The 22,231-nt window shown below is 33.3% G+C and overlaps 1 protein-coding gene across 1 annotated transcript in view; it reads left to right on the forward strand.

The window, feature by feature from the left end:
• LOC136843170 (G patch domain-containing protein 8-like) overlaps nt 1-22,231 on the forward strand; it is a 118,136-nt gene that overhangs the window by 62,597 nt on the left and 33,308 nt on the right. The window lies entirely within an intron of this gene.

Consider the following 22,231-nt stretch of genomic DNA (forward strand, 5'->3'; position numbering starts at 1 on the left):
CACTAAATACTTAGTCTGTAATATGAAACATATCGATGTCAACGGTAAATTATTCTTTCTGGAATTTCGTCTATCGGGATATTAATGCAGGGTAACACTGCTTGGCAGAGTGATTAACGTAGAGAAAAATCTGAGTGTGTCAGGATGGCAGGTTATATCTCTATATACAGAACTCACGTTCGGGAAGGATCAACTTCGTCTTCAAGAAAGCTTATTTTGGCCGGCCATGATGCTTTCTGTATTCCCAATGAGGTTTTGATTCCTGCCAATTTACGAACTCTGATCATACAAAAACTCTTTGTATTCAAAACATACAAAAGACAACAAAAATCCGAGTGAGTCTGTAAACACTAAGTTTTATAGGTAAGAATTAATATATGTATATAATATATATATATATATATATATATATATATATATATATATATATATATATATATATATATATATATATATATATATATATATATATAGACCAGATTTCGCTCTTTTCACTCTTAATCCAAACTGAGTATAGTTCCTCGCTGGGTGAACGGGTTCCGTTCTCGGCTACCACTTTGTTGGTCGCGAGTTCGAATCTCCGACCGGCCTGTGAAGAACAAGAGGAATTTGTTTCTGGTGATAGAAATTCATTTCTCGATTTAACGTGGTTCGTTTTCCACAATAAGCTGTAAGTCCCGTTGCTAAGTAACTAATTGGTTCTTAGCCACGTAAAATGAATCTAATCCTTCGGGCCAGCCCTAGGAGAGCTGTTAATCAGCTCAGTGGTCTGGTTAAACTAAGATATACTTATTATTTTACATGAAAACAAACATCCATTACGAATCAGTTCAACGATTAGTAGAAAAAATAGCGACAAAAACATGAAAATGGACATACATTCGAAAAAATTACATATCAATTCGAAATAAATATAGAGAAAACTAAGAAAAAAATAGAGTTAAAACGAAAAGTAAAAGTAACAACGCCACCTACCCACTACTTCCCACCCGAGACCCCAAAATGTAAAACTAGGACGAATACGGACAAGGTCTTCGGAGACGTATGGAGATGGACAGATGTTGTGAGAGAGAGAGTTGCTCCGAGTGTCGACTGCGGGTATAAACGTGGATGTCGAAGCCTCAGGGGTCCAATTCCACTGATAAAGGAGGAGACGTGGTCGCGCCTAGCGATGGCGAATCTATCTTGTAGCCCTTCGGGTCGTGCATGCCAATTAGGAGTCAAAACCCTGCTATTCCGTCACATACATACATGCAAGCAGTGTCACACACACAGAGAGAGAGAGAGAGAGAGAGAGAGAGAGAGAGAGAGAGAGAGAGAGTATGAAATGACGATATAAACAACATATCGCAAAGGACACTTGTAATAATCGCCCCCCCCCCTCCAAAATGACAAAGAGAACAAGAAATAAGAAATAGATATTTGTAACTACTTTGAGCAATAATGCAACAAAGTTTAAGGAAATATTAAGACTAATTTTCATTCTCTGAACCCTTGCTCTTACTGACAGAAGTGGATACACAAACGATATAAAACATAATACATGAACCCATAAGCTACAGTAATGTTTTTTCTTTTTCTTATCTACTACAATTAATGTTTCATCAAACGAGGATATATCAAAATATATACAGTATTATATGAATGTTAAGTATTTATTCGATAAATACAACTTACTTCTGTTCTGGCTGGCGTGTCAGAAGTTAGATGTGCTCTTCTCCTTCCTTTTTTAACCGAAAAATATATGTACAATTTTACAAAGCTACAGCACTTCATTCTGGTAGTCTATGTCCTCAGCGTATTCATATATCTTTTAATGAAAGGGGAGAATGGTAGGTTTTCTCAACTGCTCTCCGTATTTTGATGTGTATACTTTCTTGGCTTTTGTTCAGTTTTTACAATATTATTTTCGCCAGATGACTCACATTTCTAGGGTTAAATCACCTGTAAATGCATCCATATTTTTGAGTTAATAGCAAGCTGCTTTAGGCTTTGTCTCTGTTCTTTATTTGTGTAATGCTGTTCACTGAACGGCACGTTATACTTTGCATCATCGTGTACACACACTTTCCAGTTTTCTACAACCTTAGTTATAATATTAAATCCTACATATTTCAGATCTAATTAATAACTATATATTTTATAATATCTCATTTAATTTTTTTAAATTTTTATAGACACCGAAGACTGATGACAGGTAATGCAATGAATTCCAGAAAGCTAAGCTGTGCGTCTGTAACAAAATAAGAAATAATGTCGGCAATTTTGTCCCGACTTCTGGCTATCCTGTTCCTCCTAAAATCTTGTACAGAAACTAATTATAACTGACATAACGGACTATTACCATAATAGTATGATACAAATGTTACAACTTAAACTGATTTATGACAGCATATAATGGCAAATACCACAGTAACATAAAGATTCTTTCTTGACTTCAGACCGACTAAATTTCTGTATATTCAATAACAAGCGGGTGGTTGATGCTAAAAAGAATTCACAATCACTTTCCTCTCTTGAGCTGCGTAATCTATCTCAGTGACCTACCTTTAAAATAGAGTACAAAAATTTAAAAGAAAAACAAACTTTAAAACAAACAATACAATTCAACGTTACAGAACATCGGTGCTCAATGAAAAATTCAGTGATGTGGTTCGGGACAAAAATGTTTCGATTTCCCTGTCATTTACTTGATACTCTGGCAAAATCTTACCCGTAAAACGTTTGTTTACTTTTTTTAAAACTGAACAACGCTGACGCTTAGGGAGACTAATTCATCATTTCTGTCATTTAAAATGGAACAATGTAGGCCACCAGACTACTTGAAATACTTCCACTTATTCTCTCGTACATAATTAACAACCAATGTTCTTTTGCAAAGGGATTTCCCGTCTGGTAGCTGACTTCGTTAATGATATTTTCTCTAAGTTTAATTAAATTCTACTTTCAATGATACCCTCTCCTTTGATGGAGAAACGAGACTTATGGGTAGTGGAGAATATACAGTACGTATATATATATATATATATATATATATATATATATATATATATATATATATATATATATATATATATATATATATATATATATATATATATATATATATATATATATATATATATATATATACATATACATATACATATACATATACATATGACTAGAACATTTTCTTTTAGAAAAAAATGCTATCTAATAAAGATTGCCCATAAAAACAAAAAAGAGGATAGATTTCAGAGCATTATATTACCTGTCTGTTTTGGGAAACAATCGTTTCCGAAATATAACGCTGTAAAATCTACTCTCTTTGCTGTTTTTTTTTCTATAAATATATGTGTGTATGTATGTATGTACTATATTATATATATATATATATATATATATATATATATATATATATATATATATATATATATATATATATATATATATATATGTGTGTGTGTGTGTGTGTGTGTCACGATGCATTCCAAGCACCTGGTTATTACACAACTAGTCACAGAATTCAAAAATTTACCTCACTTCAGCCAGGTATCCTGAACTCATGAAAATAAAAATTATGACTGAGTACTCTAAAGGTAACAGTGATCCCTTAACAAACTACTAATTACGTGAAAAATCAAATTAAGTTTACCAAAACAAGTGTGAGGTATCAACAATTAAACAAGAAGTATACTAGAGTAAAAGGGCATCACTCCATCAAGCAACTTTAACTGTTTCCCTGGTCTTAATTCACTTCAGCATAACTAAAGGAACAAAACATGTTTATCACTTTGTCTTATGCACACAATAAATCCTATTCACTGGTGGTCAATAAATGAAGCACTGTTTTTTAAAAATGTTAAATACAAAAATTTATTTTCAAATTAAAAATTCATAATTAGAATACAATCTTAAAAAATTTACTATTACTTGAAAATGACACAAAATTTAATTAATTCTTGAGTTAAATTATTAAACGAAACTAAATCACAAACACTTTAATTTATCAAAAAAATTAAGTTAAGCAAGCAAAATTTAAACTTACAAGAATTGCTTAAGATTTGAAAAGAAAATCTTAATAAATGAAAATTAAATCCAGTATGCAATGTTAAATTATCAAGAAATATTTAAAATGCTAAGTAAATAAATGTTAAATCACCAATATATATGTGAAAAATCAAGAGACTGCAAAAACAAAACAAAAAAATACACAAAAGATTTATTAATAATAACTTCACTTAGGCAAAAATTCTCTTAATATACCTTATTATACCATGGTAATAATAAGTAAAATTCACTTTACCTTACACAAGCTTGGGAAAACCTTTGCAAAATCACAGCTGCTTTAGATTCACAAAACACACTTTTTTGTTGGGCACTGCCATTACGACTTTTTCCTAAATTTAGATCTCAAAAAACTAAGATTAATACCAGTGACCATATATATTTTGTTAAAATTTCTCTCCCTTGAAGAGAGAGAGAGAGAGAGAGAGAGAGAGAGAGAGAGAGAGAGAGAGAGAGAGAGAGAGAGAGAGAGAACCGCTGCTAACGGTCTCTGAAATCAGAATGAGCAATTTTTAGGATTCCAGTAGGAAATGAAACAGTCAGATGATGTCATTAATGCATTTCGGGAACAAGACTCGATGGAAAATTATAGAAGAAGGAAGATGATGTCATTTCCACAACAAAACTAACACCTTAGAACAATACGAGATCAGAGCAATGCAATCTTACAAAACATGACGCAATTGCCACGTGCTTCAATGCTACACTTGTTCATATTTCTCAAATGGTACACGTCCTTACACGAAAATTGTATGGAACACATGTAACATTGCGAAATCATTCGTCTTCTTCTCGTATGGGACAAAGTTTTTACAGAAACCTTAACATGATCAACATACTGCAACTGGCTAATTATGACTGGCATGTTTTAAAAACAAAACGAAAAACCCGAGTTGGTTTCCATAACAGAGCAGCGATTGTTATCTTGACCTGTCAGCGCTTTATCTTTCACAATGACAACTGAAGCAAAACAAACCTTCGCAGAACACACACTTGTTGCTGATATACTACATTACTATTAAAAATGTATTATTAATTCTAAATTATGCTGTTAAGTTACCTAAATCATTAACTCCCATGAGATCTGACACCTTACTACATACGACACTTCAACAATTACACATAACACATGCTAAACAGAAGAGCAAATATATCAAAACTATAGGATGATATGCATATTACAAGGCAACATCACGAATACATACATACATACATACACACACACACACACACACACACACACACACATATATATATATATATATATATATATATATATATATATATATATATATATATATATACACACACATATATATATGCCCTTGCTTTAGAACCAGGTTGAAAACACTTATGCTCATAAGATTAAACCCTTTAACAATAAAAATTATATAATCATATCATACGAAAATAAACAAGTCCAAAAACATCATACGGGTAAGTACATTTTTCTAACAAGGTGCATCTGAACATAAAAATAAGCTTTAAAATGTTATGGTAAATCATAAAACCATGATAATATTAAAGCATTATTCTTAAGAAAATCTTGTGTGATCTGTCAGTATGAAAATTTTCTAAAGATAATTACCGTTTAACTAATACACAAAACAATGTCCCGTCTACTGTATTCACTATTCACAGTTTTGTTGGTATGTATATTATGGTAGCTAAAACCCCATGCCCAAAACCACAGATAGAGTAAAATTTGTTGGCTGATCCACAAAAATCATTCAATCTTAAACGGGTAAGAAGACAAATTTTGCTGAATATAAAACAATGGGGCAATAAAAACAGATCGAGAAATGTTAACCAAAGCATTTTGTCCTATCATTTCTGTGTAAGAACATTAATTCTATATCAGAACAAGATTTAAAGCACTGGCCTTATTACTCAGTATTTCAAATATGATTTTAATTGAGATACAATCAAATCATAATTGTTCACTTTAATAACGAAGAAAGGAAACATCAAATTCCACAGCCGATGGTCCAAAACTCTCTTCAATGTGATATGCAACGCGCGTGCTCCCTCTGTGTAAAGTCTCTATTAAAGGAAATCAAATAAATGTGCTCATGAGATTGAGTCGTACGCCAGCACTTGAGCCCCAGAGTATTGAGTTGAGGCGGGAAAATGAGGCCGTTTGGCCGGCTTTTTGAGACGGTCTCGGATAGCGCAAGGACGTGGAAGCGGTCGGAAGGAAAACCAAGGAGAGACAGGGAGACAGAAAACAGAATAAGACCTAAGTCTCTCACTTATCTATCTACTGGATCCTGCAGAAAAATCTCATAGTGCTGAATACGCTAGTGCGCGCGCGCGAGCATACATCCACACACAGACACACACTAACGTTAATGGAGGCCCGAGAATTTTAAGACAGCGCGGGAGCTTAAAGAAAAGAAAAAGCCAGTGGCGTGGACACTGATGCAAGGCGGTGGTAAAGTGGGGGGGCAGGGGCGAAAGGATCAGAGGAACGAGGGGGACGAATGGCCAGAAGTAGGAAATGTGAGAGAAGATTCGCGTGAACAAGAAGAAAAGGACAGGGAGGAGGATGAGAAGGATCAGCAGTAGAAGTTGTAGCAGGAGGGGGAGGAGAGACTGAAGACGGTGCTCAGAGAATAGGCAGTCAGTGGTCATGGGTGGCGGAAAGGGGGAAGAGCAAAGCTTTTGGGATTGTTAGGGCTTTATGTAAGGCTTAAGATGCAGGAAACAGCGTATAAATATCGAATAAATATCCCACTCAGGCGGCAGCGTGTTGTGCGGTAAGAGTGGTGCTGCATTTAGAAAGTCACTTAGCACAGACCGTAGCAGATATTGATCTAGGCTAAGGGCTGGGCAACATCATTGCAGGAGGGATTTATCCAAAGAGACCCACACGGATAGAATGGACATAAAATACAAATACCTTCGGAGTATCTACCCAAGTGTCGCCATGATGTCTCCTTCCAGGTATTTTATGACAAATAAATCCTGAGAGAACAGTGTCCTATCTTCATGCATTAATTTTAAGTTTGCCGTGGGACAATGGAAGGACAGGGAAATGATCATTTGGCTTCCTAAAATAAACATCTACAAAAAAAATTGATATCTAACTTCTTGGCTCAAATATCCAGTATAGTGATCATAATACACTGATTTAGAGAATACAGGACGCAATGAAATGTGAATGAAGTATTGTACATCACTTGCATTTTCAAACAATGAATACTCATTGGAATTTGTCAGGAATTGACTAATATTTCATTGGTCACTAACCTTGAACATTATTTACGTTTTGACTGCCTTAAAAGATATATACCATTGCATTCGGCTTATAATTCATTCTTTATGACTACATACCCTATCCCACTTCAAGTTTCATTATTGCAACATCTCTTACACAAGTTTAGGTGATTGTGTGAAACGAAGCAAGACTGTTCCACGAAAACATAAGTACAGTACGATTTTTAATAACAATACGATGTATCACTATACCAATACCGTTACGTGGACGATATCTGAAGAGCCCATCTAACTTTTCGGCAGGAGAGTCTCTCGTTAAATCTCGAGTTTCCGTCGCCAGAGTATATCAAGGCAACTTTGGTTAAAGGCCTAATAACTTCTGAGTTATTCCTCAAGAGGATACAAAGTTTCCTAAGAAATCTTAATGTTACTGGCGTCTGTGGCGAATTACCTATCTTATGTACGTTCTTATATACAAACAAAACAAGATACACCACTCCATACTTTCCTACATGTTAGACGTGCTTAAGTGCGAGGTGTGAATCAAAAATAAACAGAGATATTTATCATTTTCCATACTTTTAAAACATTATATAACAAATCTTACAAAGATTTAATAAAATATTTAATCTAGACAGATGCATACTTCGGGAGAACCATAATATAACCATTTCGTCCTTCCATCATTTCATTTGCTTGACTATAAACTTTTAATTACTTCATATCTACGGCTGGATTATCACGAAATACTTTAAAGGAATCAACCAAACGCCACACACCAAAATTAATTACTTATATGAGTCCAGATATGGATTCAAGAGACTTAGAAAAATAATTTCTGCATCGTGAACTATCCAACTCGACCCACCGGGAAAAGTAAAAAAAAAAAAACATTAAATTTGACGAGGAATGAGTTGTGTGCAAAATTTCCAACAAACGATAGAGATAAATACTCAGTCAATGTTCAATTCTAGAGTAGAGATTGACCGGCTTATTTACCACAGCTTAGACAACTTCAACATGGAAAATAATGCTTGAAAATTTATTTAACGGTAAACTCTATGTAACTTAATTCGTGTGAAGAATATAGACTAATAATTTGCACATTATGTAAGAAAATATATCCAACGGCAATGTGAGAGAGAGCAGCAAAAGTTATGAGAAACAGACAAGAAACGAACTAGAAAATGAATATAATGACTGGCTGAAATACTTCGTAAAATTTTGACCGACTACATGTTACGTATTCAAATAAACATGAACAATGGGTACAATGTATATATCAAATAATTTAATGATTAATTAATGTGTCTCTGTGTTCACAGTGTGAAGTTGCTTACTTTAATTATACTTGCTTGGAGTGCTACACAGATCGATCGATCGATGCATGGAACTTCAGCGCGAAGTCAGAACACTGAGAATCCGAAGGCCATTCGGCGCCATTATAAAAAAATCAGGAAGAGTGAGAAAGTGGGTTGTGAGTAAAGAAATTATTCATTTAATAATGCATCAGGATATATCAAATATCAATATGTGAAATAAATAAATATACAAGTAAAAAAAAATTGCCGAAGTTCCTTCGGCGCAATCGAGATTCTTGTACGTCGTATAATCAATGCCACCGAAAATAGATATATCTTTCGGTGGTCTCGGTATAATGCTGTATAAGCAGCGGCCCATGAATCTTTAACCACGGCCCGGTGGTGGCCTGGCCTATATCGTTGCCAGATGCATGATTCTGGCTAACTTTAACCTTAAATAAAAAAAAAACCTACTGAGGATAGAGGGCTTCAATTTGGTATGTTTAATGATTGGGGGATGGCTGATCAAAATAATAATTTGCAGACCTCTAGCCTCAGTAGATTTTAAGATCTGAGGTCGGACAGAAAAAAGTGCGGACGGACAGACAAAGCCGGCACAATAGTTTTCTTTTCAGAAAAATAAAAATCAGGAAGAGTGAGAAGTTGGCTTGTGGGTAAAGAAATGATTCATTTAATATTGTATCAAGGTATATAACAAATATTAATATGTAAAATAAAAAAAGGAAATGAACGAGTAAAACCTACATTTTAGGGAAGGAAAACGTCCAGGGATTTTGAGCTATGATAATCAGCGTATCCAAATGGCCCTTTGAAATCCACATTTTAATAAAATTTTGCATTATCATAAACTCTCAGGTCAGTAAAATGACTTACAAGGTTACATGCATAAAGTTCTTATTAAGCACTAACAGACTCTCTTACAGATTTATAAGCATGTATTTCCAATAAATCTATAATAAAAGAGAAAAAAATTCTTAATTCACATCAATAACCTTTTCATTTGGATATGACTTTCAAACGTTCCCTACATTATGCCTCAAAAATTCTGAGAAATATCAGATAATTCAACTGTAAAAAATTTTTTTTAATTCATTCATAGATATAATAAAGAAAATATTTCATAGTAAGAATAACTACAAAAAGAAAATATGTCTTCAACATTAATGTCTCTATATTTTATCATATCGACTAAAACTTTGTATTAGAAAGGTATCTTTAAATAAAAAGTCTAATACATGGATTGATTAACCATAATCAATCCATATTCTTATACTCTATTACTCTATGTTTTATATATATACAGTTATATATATATATATATATATATATATATATATATATATATTTTTTTTTTTTTCATAAGCAGCATTGAAAATGAGATATGGCTAAAAGTGAAAAGAGGAACATTTGTATTATATGTATATATATATATATATATAATATATATATATATATATATATATTATATATATATATATATATATATATATATATATATATATATATATACACATATACATACATATATATACAATCATTGTGTGTTTGGAAAGCATTCTGCACAAGGAAGTTAAAGTATGAATGTGACAGTGATCGAAATGGCTTAATGAAAGAAAGAGTATATACTTATATATATATATATATATATATATATATATATATATATATATATATATATATATATATATATATATATATATATATATATATATAAATATATATATATAATATATATATATATATATATATATATATATGTATATATAAGTATATATACCATATAATATAATATATATATATATATATATATATATATATATATACATATATATATTCGTGTGTGTCTGTTTATGTATATGCATATAATACTGTATTTTCCATGTATTTCGAAGTAATTTACCTTTCCTTATACTTCTCTGATCCAATCAATAAGTATCAAAACGAAACTGCAGTTGAAGCTCCTTGTGAATGTACCAATGTAAATACAGTTAGTATAAGAACGATTTTACAACCAGGATACAACAGATAACCAAGATTTTCTGCAGGATAATCTTTTTAATATTATTACATTTGGCTCTGAATCTTGACTCACCTTTATATTAGAAGTATAAAATGTAATCATCGATATTAGCAATAATACTGCTGAATATGAAGTATGTATTGGTTCTTCTTCAAGCTTAATATTCGTATTGGTTAATTTACTAAATTGGCTTAAGTAAAACTAGAAATAGCTTTGAAGTCCAACGCAAAAAAATTAGGCTCCTCCTGATATTATGTGTTCCTTTATGAATGAATTCAAGACCTGAATTTATCCATTATACCTTGACAGCTTCATGTGTGTCATCCCTACATTTATAAGAATCTTACTAAATCTACGTATAATACAATTTGTCACTTTCATTAAAAGGACACAAATATTATTACATTAAAATTCAGATAAACTTAATGATAAAATAGGGAATGTGGCAGAACATAGCTGGAGAGTCAAAACCAGTAAAAAGTTTTATATCCATTTTGACACAAAATGAAAATCCTGAAGGTCCTGTTTTCACGTCAGCTCCTTTTGACTCAGTATACGTTACATTACTTTGCTACATGATGTTTTCACTTGTTTCACTCTGACCTTTATACAGAAATATAAATTAACCACAAAAAGATAACTTCGTACAATTTGATAATATACTGAGGTAACATCACAAGCTGATTTTACGCTTTTAAGAAACAAACTTTTTAAACTATTAAGCACACTGGTGACAGATTTAAATAAAGTTACTTCATATTTATTAACACTCTAATATAAATGACTAATTGGTATGAAATTATCTAATGTCCACGCTACGTACCACAAAGTACTTGAAATCTGTAAATTTACTGATGATACATTTTTAGATGCTGATGCTAAAGTCACTATTAGTGAATTTCTACTTTATTTTACGTTTTAATTTGAGGTTCTAATTTCAAAACGCTAGGTTCTCGGCGTTTTCTGTATAATATCAACTAATATGGCTTTCTGAGATTTCTGTTAATGTTCGTATAGAAGTCAAAGACTTTATATCTAACCGTTATCTTTTCGTTATTGCAATGTTTCAATATAGATTCACAAGTGACTTCTTGTAAAACTTCTCTTGGAGTCAGATGTAACATTCTACAATAACATCATGCCTTTAATGCAGGATGTAATGATTATGCATTTCATTCAAAAACAAGGCTCGCTTTCATCATTAAAACTTCTCATTATTTCAAAAAATCACCTATGGTATACATAATATATATTATATATAATATACATATATATACATATATATATATATACATACACACATATACATACATATAAGCATGTATATATGTTTGTGTGTATGCATGTATATATATATATATATATATATATATATATATATATATATATATATATATATATATATATATACTATATATATATATATATATATATATATATATATATATATATATATATATATATCAGAATTCATGCCATATTTCTATTAGCAACCATACGTTTAATGGAAGTTAGTACATGCCACATATCTGTACAGAATTTGTCTTCCTCTCAAACTGTTCTCGCAACTATTTTATTACAAACACAAGATAGAATCACCTTGTTGCCTTGAATACACACTTTACCAAGTTTTCAGTAACCTTACTTTCCCAGTAATGGGATGGAATGGAATGGAATATGAGGTTTAGGCCGAAGGTCAAGAGCGCTGGGACCGATGAGGTCGTCCAGTACTATACTTTCCCAGTATAAACTCTACCTTTCACTCTCCATAGTACACTACATTTTGCCATGCCTCTATAAATAGTAGATTCCTGTATAACCATTCCATATATGTGTGAGTGTGTGTCTATATATATATATATATATATATATATATATATATATATATATATATATATATATATATATATATATATATATATATATATATATATGTGTGTGTGTGTGTGTGTGTGTGTATGTATGTATATATATATATATATATGAATATGTATATATAAAGTATATATATATACATACATAAGTGCATATATATATATATATATACATAATTATATATACCCAACTTTGTATCTTGTAATCTCATCTACTTACCGACTCTTTCTTTTCTTTAACTCATTACTTACCTAACAATGATTTCAATAACTTTCACATACACTCTTAGGTTTTTCTGGCATTACACCAATCACTTCTGTCTACTTCTTACAGTCTGTATTTAAAATACCTACACATCATCTATAAATTATCTCCTGTGCTTTCATTCATCCCAGTTTTTCATCACCAAAATTCTGCTAATATTCCTCTAGAATGTTTATAGTTCTCCCTGTTTTAAAATTTTTCACCTGACTTGTTATTCCATCTTTATACTCTTTCCTGAAGCTGCATTTCAGATGTTTTTCATTTGTTGTTCCTCCTCACTTCATTATCTTGCCAGAGATTTAACTTCCTCCTTTAACCCACTCTCCGTTCTTTTGCTGCACTGACCACATCCTTACATTTTTAAAATTTCCCATTCTAAACTAACGCTTTTGCACCTGGTCATTTTTCATCCATCTTAATTACAAGAAAAAAACTTCCTTGCCATTTTTTCTTTCTCAGTAACATGATAATAATATTAATCCGTTGAAGTAACAGTATAATAATAATAATAATAATAATAATAATAATAATAATAATAATAATAATAATAATAATAATAATAACAATAATAATACAACAGGAGCTATTCCTTCCCTCTACCTTCATCTTTAATCTACACCAGACCCAACAATTTGCCCCTCAATTTTTGTACATCCAAGCAACCTCTTAGAATTGCCTCAGTGCCATAACGTCCATTTTTCTCTACTTAAACACATCTGGCTCTCTCACACGCTTTCCTCTGGTGACCTACCTACATCCAAGTACAATCAGACCTCAAGCTATATATCTTTTTTTTTTTTTTTAACTAATTATTTACAGAAGTACAGGGTCCATACTTTAAATCTCTAAGCCTCGGCCATAAGGTAACTATCAAACGACGGTGTTTTTCTCCGGCAATCTACAAGAGCATTAGACTGATTGGTGGTGCCGACGATACAAAAAGGATCATCCGTCTTGTTGGAGTATTTCCTCTTACATGGGATCTACAACCCTTAATTAAGCTGACCCGTGCCGCGGGCAATATGCATCAGTGCCCCGAACCATTAGTGTTTCTTGACGCAACAGTACCCATATCAGTAAAGCTTACTACCACCGCGCAAATAGTTCATGTTGTTCATTCGAGACTCCCGCCATGTACATTTTCATTTCGTATTTTCGAATAAAGGCAAAGAATATTACCATTCTTCCTGCAATAACAATACGAACGTTACGCCATTAAAAAAAAAGTGTTGACGTTATTTTCCTGAGATACTGTCTTGAATACGAGGTATTTCCTCCACAACAATAGTGGAATAAAAAAACAAGCGAATAATAAAAAAGGTAAACTACCTCTTGTATCAAATAATTTTCAGGAAAAGAGCGTCGCCAAGCCGTAGAGTTTATTTCGAAGTAAGCATGTCATTATTTCTCCTCTTGAGCTGTATTTCATCCTAGATTTACAGTAATAGCCACAAGGACTCGCTTACATATAACCTACTGTAATCCTACCTCTCTCTCTCTTTTTTACTAAGAAATGGAAATATATCTGCCCTTTTTATCATAATGGGGGAACTCTCACAATCCCATAAGAATTAAAAACAAAAATTCATAGACTACTATGAAAAAAGGTTATGAAGACTTTTTTTTTTTAAGCAGAAGCCAAAAAGACGGGTACAATAATGTCCTTATCTAGACCAGGCTTTACAGAAACAAGAATGAGGATGGCAGGATTCAGGACTAACGAAAGTCAGGGAGAGAATTTCAGATTAAAGAAACAGAACAGAGGAGATCAATAAACAGCTCATTTTATCACACAGGAAATGTGGGAGCAAGAATTTATGACGCCACCTGAGAAAAGAGTGGGTTTTCTCTGGCCCGAAATACTGAGACAATGTTAACAGGAAAGTCAGCAGTGACACCATGCGGTAAGTAAAGGACGCACAGAGCAATCACAGATAGGGTGACTGACTAAAGAAACTGACCTTGATTCAATCCTACCGAGAAGGTAGGCAATGAGATACACATCAAAACGCACATATTCCTGTTAGTAGTTAGGATGAACTACATTTTCAGCAAACAGAAAGAAAGAACTATGCGGGGAAAATAGAAAAAGAATACCCAGAAACTGTCATGGAGGAACTGAACGTGACTAAGATTTCAAGTTGACAAACGAAGAAGGATCAACTCGAGTTTCCTCGTAAGCGCCAAAAGATCTGTGGTAGAGAGAGAGAGAGAGAGAGAGAGAGAGAGAGAGAGAGAGAGAGAGAGAGAGAGAGAGAGAAGAAACAAGTAAGACTCCCAAGGAACAAAACAAAAATGGTTAAGCGATAACAGTTTTGCCTAATTTAGAGAATGCAAATTTAAAAATGAAGTTTTATTAATAAAATATATTTCATTTATAAATAAATACTTCGCTCTATGAAGGTATACTTGGTCTTTTATCTTTGAATACTGCAGAATCCCAAAATTCAAAAAGCAGTTACATGCTGGATAGCCAACCGAAAATACCAGCGCCCCTTTCTCTCTCTCTCTCTCTCTCTCTCTCTCTCTCTCTCTCTCTCTCTCTCTCTCTCTGCGATGGACTGCAGCCTTTTTTTATATATTCTAACAATTACGTTTTCATACCTGAACGTTAGAGCAAATGACAGGCGAGACTTAACGCCATTTTTATTTTGCGAAAAATTGTTAGCCGACCCATAACTCTCTTGAAACCGTTTATAAAGCTTTTGAGTCTCTCACGCCGCTTTTTAGAAAGATTATTTTATTCTGTATACCAATCTCAATTCTATTGTGGAACTGCTTTCAGGGAATGCTAATATTCTCTCAAATCAATCTTAAGATAATGATACTTTTCATAACGCTTAAAATCCTTCAACCCTTTCAGGATGTCTTTCTCATCGACGCTACTTCCGAGTTCCACTAAATAAAAAGAGGGTCACTGATCAACAATCATAATAAACTGCAATCTTTATTTTCAAGTGCAATTTCACTAAAACAATAATCAAGGTTGCTGTGGACGTGTAGGTGCGATAGCCAATTCAAGACGTATGTGCCTTATTGTTTCAGTGAAATAATTTAACAACTGAGTGCCATAGACACGCTAGTTTCAGTGAAGTTTACTAGTACAGCGCGCCTAGTCTCCCCGTACGGTTCTTAAACAATTCACATACTATTGTTTCATCATTATGAACGGACGGAACTAGGAACTACAGTGTCAATGAATCATAAAACCTTCATGGATAATACATTATAATTCTATACTAACCTAATCCCACTGGTGTTGAAATCACTTCCACCCACTAGTATCTTCAATTCCACTGGGGTACAAGGCTGCAAACAACAGTTTTGCAAAGATTACAGGCCTAGGCTAGACGTAAACAACTATTGAAATAATTTGGTTTAACACGACTGATGTTTCTGTTTAAACACACACACACACACACACACACACATATATATATATATATATATATATATATATATATATATATATATATATATATATATATATATATAAGTATATATATATATATATATGTATATATATACATATACATATATATATATATATGTACATATATACATATACATAAGTATATATATATATATATGAACAACATACATACATACATACATATATATATATATACATACATATATATATATATATATATATATATATATATATATATATATATATATATATATATAGAAAGAGAAGAGAGAGAGAGAGAGAGAGAGAGAGAGAGAGAGAGAGAGAGAGAGAGAGACGTAAGCAACAAGTTAGAAAAATCTTCTCTAAAATTCCTGATTATTCACTGCCACTATTAAACAATACAACAGTTATACAAAATCAAACGATCGTTTTTACAGTACTGTTCTCAACCAACCCAAAAGGCATGGAGAGGCATAAATGAAAAGGGAAAGACGAGCAAACAACTCAAGAGAAAACCAACATCCTGAAACTTACCCAAGAGTCTTGAGACAAACTGGATTAGATTTTTATTCTCAAACACTGGCGCCGCCAAGATCACAATTTTCTAACCAGGCAAGACATTACTGAACTACTGTGTACACCAGTTAAAGTACATCGAGGGAATTAATTACCTTCAAACATTCCGCAGCAGAACCAGATCCCTGAAAGAACGGGCACCCTCTTAACGAGTCTCGAGGAAGACTACTAGAGTACACAGTCATTAACACTGCGGGAATATTTAACATCAACAAACAAATGAAGACGACAAAACAGAGTAACGGATTCAGAACTTTTCCCTCGAGGGGAAAATGAGCATATTTAAGCACCGTCTGTAGCTTAGAATGCTATTAGTACAGAACGGATTAATGACTCTTGTGGCACTTTCATGTTATGAATGAAGCTTCCGGAGAAAAATCACCTACGCTACACGTGGCGGAGGATAACTCTCTCTCTCTCTCTCTCTCTCTCTCTCTCTCTCTCTGTAGCAATATCTTCTTGTGAATTAAATCTTTACATGAAAGAAAATAATATAATTTTTACATATGGAAATTTCTATCCCTCTTTCTGTCTCTTTCACAAATTCTTACATATGGAAATTTCTAACCCTCTTTCTGTCTCTTTCACAAACACATACACACACAATATGAAAGAAGCTTACAGAGATAACGCATTCCTGCCTGTATAAGAGGAAAACTCTCCCTGTTCTTTCTGCCTCCAAATCAACTCCCCAACAATAAACAGAAATGAATGGAACTAAACAGGGTTTTCAAAGCAACAATTAGAATAAAAAGCGTCGCCTGGAAGAGGTTATAAAATACCACGTTGCTATTTATTTTGATTATTCCAAAGAAAGAGAAAATAAAAGCAATTAACTGACAATGAACTTAAAACTAATTTTGCCTAATTGCACACGTTTCGATCCATAAGCACTTAGAAGTACGAAAGGGGGACGGAGAGAGAGAAAGAGATAGAGAAAGCAGTGGCTTACCCCAAATGATTGTCAGTCATTTGCAAGCATGCCCGCACGAAACCGTGTACGCAAACATATAGAGGCTACATTCGAAAGGGCTTTGAATAAGTGAGATCAACCAAACCATTCCCTTTACAGTAAAGGAATCAATACACCTTGCTTCTTCTTGGCAGGGGTATTGGGAGAGTAGGGGTTATAGCGGAGGAAAACACCTTCTCACCTTCTGAAAGGGGGATGGCAATGGGGGAGGAAAATATCTTCTAAGGGCGGGAAACGGGTGGCGGGAAGTGGAGGGCCTGATCCGTACGACTCTTTCTATTTCGTCGCATCATCGCTATAAACTTTTGCGGAAATCAGAATTGCTCGAGACGAAATTTCCGAGAGGGACAGGAATGGCTGAGGAGGGGTGGGGTCGGGGGCAACGGCGGGGTAAGCGGGAAAGTAGAAGGGGAATGCAAGGGAAGAATGAAAATTTGAAGTAAACAAAAAGAATGGAGACTGAATTATGCACATAAACAAAAGCCGAATTTTTCTGTGAAATCGATATCTCGTACCGTTTAACGCATTATGAAAAAAACCCTATCTATACTCCTTCGACTCTAACGCAAAGTGGTCAGGCGACCAGTAGTAGTCATTACAAAATACACGGTACCATAATTCTTGTGACCTTATGTCCTTTAGACACAGGTGGAAATCATATAAATTGTATACTTTCGCAGAAGTATGAGAGAATATAATTCTTGTAGAAGGACCTATTGTAATTGCATTGGTCATTGCACTCGAACACGATACATATTATTAGCAAAAAGGCTGAAGTATGTGCCAAGATGGATAAAAGTGCTTTGAGAAGGTTTTTTCCCGTAGCGTTTCGTGGCTTTATTCATTCAATTCTTTAACCTCCTCTAACAATTCTTGAACCTCCTCTACCAACAGAAGCATAAGGCATCTGATATGACTTACCTCAATCTGTGCAGGAGAACATGAGTAATCGGCACGCGTTCACTTCACATATTTTGGAAATACTCTTTGTTTAAGACTTCGGTCTATCCATTGTCTCCTTTACCAAATACGTAACGCACCGTGTATTCTACTATACTTCTATATCAGGATCATTGTGCGCTTTCACCTAAACCTTACTATATAGCAAAATTAAAACACAACCCTTTTGTGCTTTCAAGCGAACGCACTTTGCAACCGGTTTCGAAAATTGGGTCTTTAATTACAATTGACCATATTCCCAAGCAAAAGGCGATAACATTTTCATGTGCATTAGTGCGGTTTGACAAAAATGATTTTGCGATTGAGTAATCTTCGGAGTAAAGATCACCAACTTATTGCAAATACATACACAACTGAAAAAAAATAATTACACTGATTTTATTTGGAAACATTCTTCTCACAAAAAACAACAATTACACTGATAAAAACAACATTTACACTAATAAAAACAGCAATTACACTAATAAAAACGGGTATTTTCTCGCTTGCCAATTAAATACACCTCTATTTGTCCAGTACTAGCGTTACTGAAGGGAAAAAGGTCTTCATTCCTTAACAAATGTCCGGCAATACCATTCACACCATTTTCTTACGCCATTATTTTTAAACCCTCTCAGTATTCTTTATCTTTTATAATTGGAATGTTCCTTACGAGAAAGGACACAAATCAAGCACACGATAAACTGAATTCAACGGCGTGTTTGCAAGATCGTTTATGACCACTTTAGCTTGCTACATCTGTATACGTACACACAGAAATATGCAGGTGTGTGTGCGCATATATATGAATATATATATATATATATATATATATATATATATAATATATATATATATATATATATATATATATATATATATATAATATTGTGGCAGTGTAAAGCTATCAACCTCACTCCACAAATACTTCCTGGAAACCCAAAAGGTACCATTTCCCCACAACTGCCTTGGGAAGAGACACATGATGAAAAAATACATATATATATATATATATATATATATATATATATATATATATATATATATACATATACATATATATATATATATATATATATATATATATATATATATATATATATATATATATATATAAAGACAAAGATAATCAGCATAATAAGTTAAAAAATACACAGCATAAATCTAACAAGAGGAATAACAATATTTTCGTATCATACCAAGAGTGTACAGATATTGATTTTAACAGTCGATCAGTCCCACATAAAAATGAACACTGTTAAGTCTGCATGTCGTATATCTATAGTTTTTAACGTAGGACAAGGTCAGTGTACTGGATAATTAGCTCATTAATGCTTTCTCAAATTCGAAGATCGTGGATAACAACGAGAATAAAATCTCTAAAGATTATTCGCAATAAATTATGAGTGATGCTGTTCAGCATTCAATATTATTAATGTTATTACATTTTTACCATAACAATCTGCATCTGGAGATCATTCTAATTTGCTATCAGGACAGTAGCAATTAAGATAATTATGGACTGCAACATCATACTTTGTTATCCATACTATTATACACACGTAAGAGCTTTGCTGACTGTCAGTGAATATGACAGTAAGAGGACTGGAAATCATGTCTCTCTTGTTTATTTCCAACTACGTTTCCGGAATTCAGTTCAACATCAGGGCTAGAAAACCACGAAAATACAATAAAATCAGGAATTTGTACAATCTTTAAAATTTATCCTAAATAGCTAATATATTACAACACTTAGTTTCATATCTTAATGCAGATGGAAATGGATATCCAAAACGCTGGTTGAAATGAATACGATAGATAATTTGCATTACTCTTTGCTGTATTATTCATTGGTACTATTCTACAACTTCATGAGGAAATGAATCCCTCACTAAAAAATATCTTAATCACAGTGTCAATTAACACAAAAATTCCATTTTTCCGTGGAACCCTTTTCATTCCAACGCAGGAGAATACCACGGACGAATGCTAATCGAATTTGTCAAGAATTCGATTACATAAGCGGTTTCTGATTGCTGTGATCTGTCAGCTATCAGTAGATATCAGCGTTGGTTTCCAGTCACCTAAGAGAAGATGGATTCACTCAATTTGAAATGGACGAATATGACACGACTGGTATCGACTGAATTTACCTGCTGTAAAAGCATTCATGACTGCAACTGTTGTGTGTATTTTAGACTTTTTTTTTTTTTACTGATTAAGAGATTTTGTTAAATGTTACTGCAGTATCTGAATCTGAGATTCATATTTTAACTGAGATTCTTTAAAGGACGATTAACTATAAAATATCACGCCACTTAATACTAGGAAAATGAAAAAAAAAAAAACTTAAAATTTTAATACAACTCGAATAGGTTTTTTTTGAGAAAGGAATACAGAATATATACATATACATATGCATATAGAAACCTACAAAAATAATTACACGTAAGTGTTGCCAACCCGAAGCATGGATGCTTTTGAATGCTCGATTATAGTTTAGAGATATAATCTAACTACGTTACATGTTAGATAAAAATTTTCCTTATGCGTATGTAGGCATCTCTCTAACCCGCCCCCCCCTCTCTCTCTCTCTCTCTCTCTCTCTCTCTCTCTCTCTCTCTCTCTCTCTCTCTCTTGCTTCATAGTTCAGTAGTAGGGCGGTCACCTTGCAAACTAATTGACTAGTGTTCAATTCTCAAACCAAAAAAGGATGGAAGACATAGGCGATACCCCTAAAAATACAGAAGCTTCTGAGAGAGAGAGAGAGAGAGAGAGAGAGAGAGAGAGAGAGAGAGAGATGCAATACGCATAGAGAAAATTTTTATCTAGTATGAAACGTAGTTAGATTATATCCCTAAACTTCAATCAAGCACTCAAAAGCACGCATGCTTCGGGTCTGCAACACTCAGGTGTAATGATTTTTGTGGGTTTCTGTATGCATATGTAAAAATAAAAAATAGGTTAGTATTCCAATATATCTACAAAAACTATACTACCAGAAGAATATAGTATAAAAAAAAAACTAGGGGGAACGTCTAAAGTAATTAAGCCAAGCTCACAGAGCGTGTGCAAATCTAGCGATGGAATACAGAAAATGTAAAAAGAGCAAGTGTTTTGAAACGGACGGACTGTGAAACGACTATGGTAAAGGAAATCTGATAAGGATTGGAGTTGTCAGGCAAAAGGTGAGCTCAAAAAATAGGGTTCATAAAACACCGGATTAGTGTTGGTAAGTGGAGATATTGTGGGAATATACAGAGAAGCAATGTTAGTCGAATTATTTCGTTACTTTAAATATGACAGATGTGGAGAAAAACGATTACAGGGTTAACAAACACATTCGATGGCGTTATAGCAGTAAAGGCAAATGAACGTGTCAGTGAAAGGGTATGATGCGTAACGATTAAAAAATGAAACGAGTAAAAAATGCGCCGATATTTCTTCGGCGCAATCGAGTTTTCTATACAGCGTATAATGCTATATGAAACTTTCAGCCCTCGCCCTTGAAACTCTTAGCCGCGGCCCATGAAATTCAGCCACGGTCCGGTGGTGGCCTGTGTTGTTGGCACCTATAG

Source organism: Macrobrachium rosenbergii, chromosome 2, assembly GCF_040412425.1.
Source record: "Macrobrachium rosenbergii isolate ZJJX-2024 chromosome 2, ASM4041242v1, whole genome shotgun sequence".
In the NCBI taxonomy this organism is placed as follows: Eukaryota; Metazoa; Arthropoda; class Malacostraca; order Decapoda; family Palaemonidae; genus Macrobrachium; species Macrobrachium rosenbergii.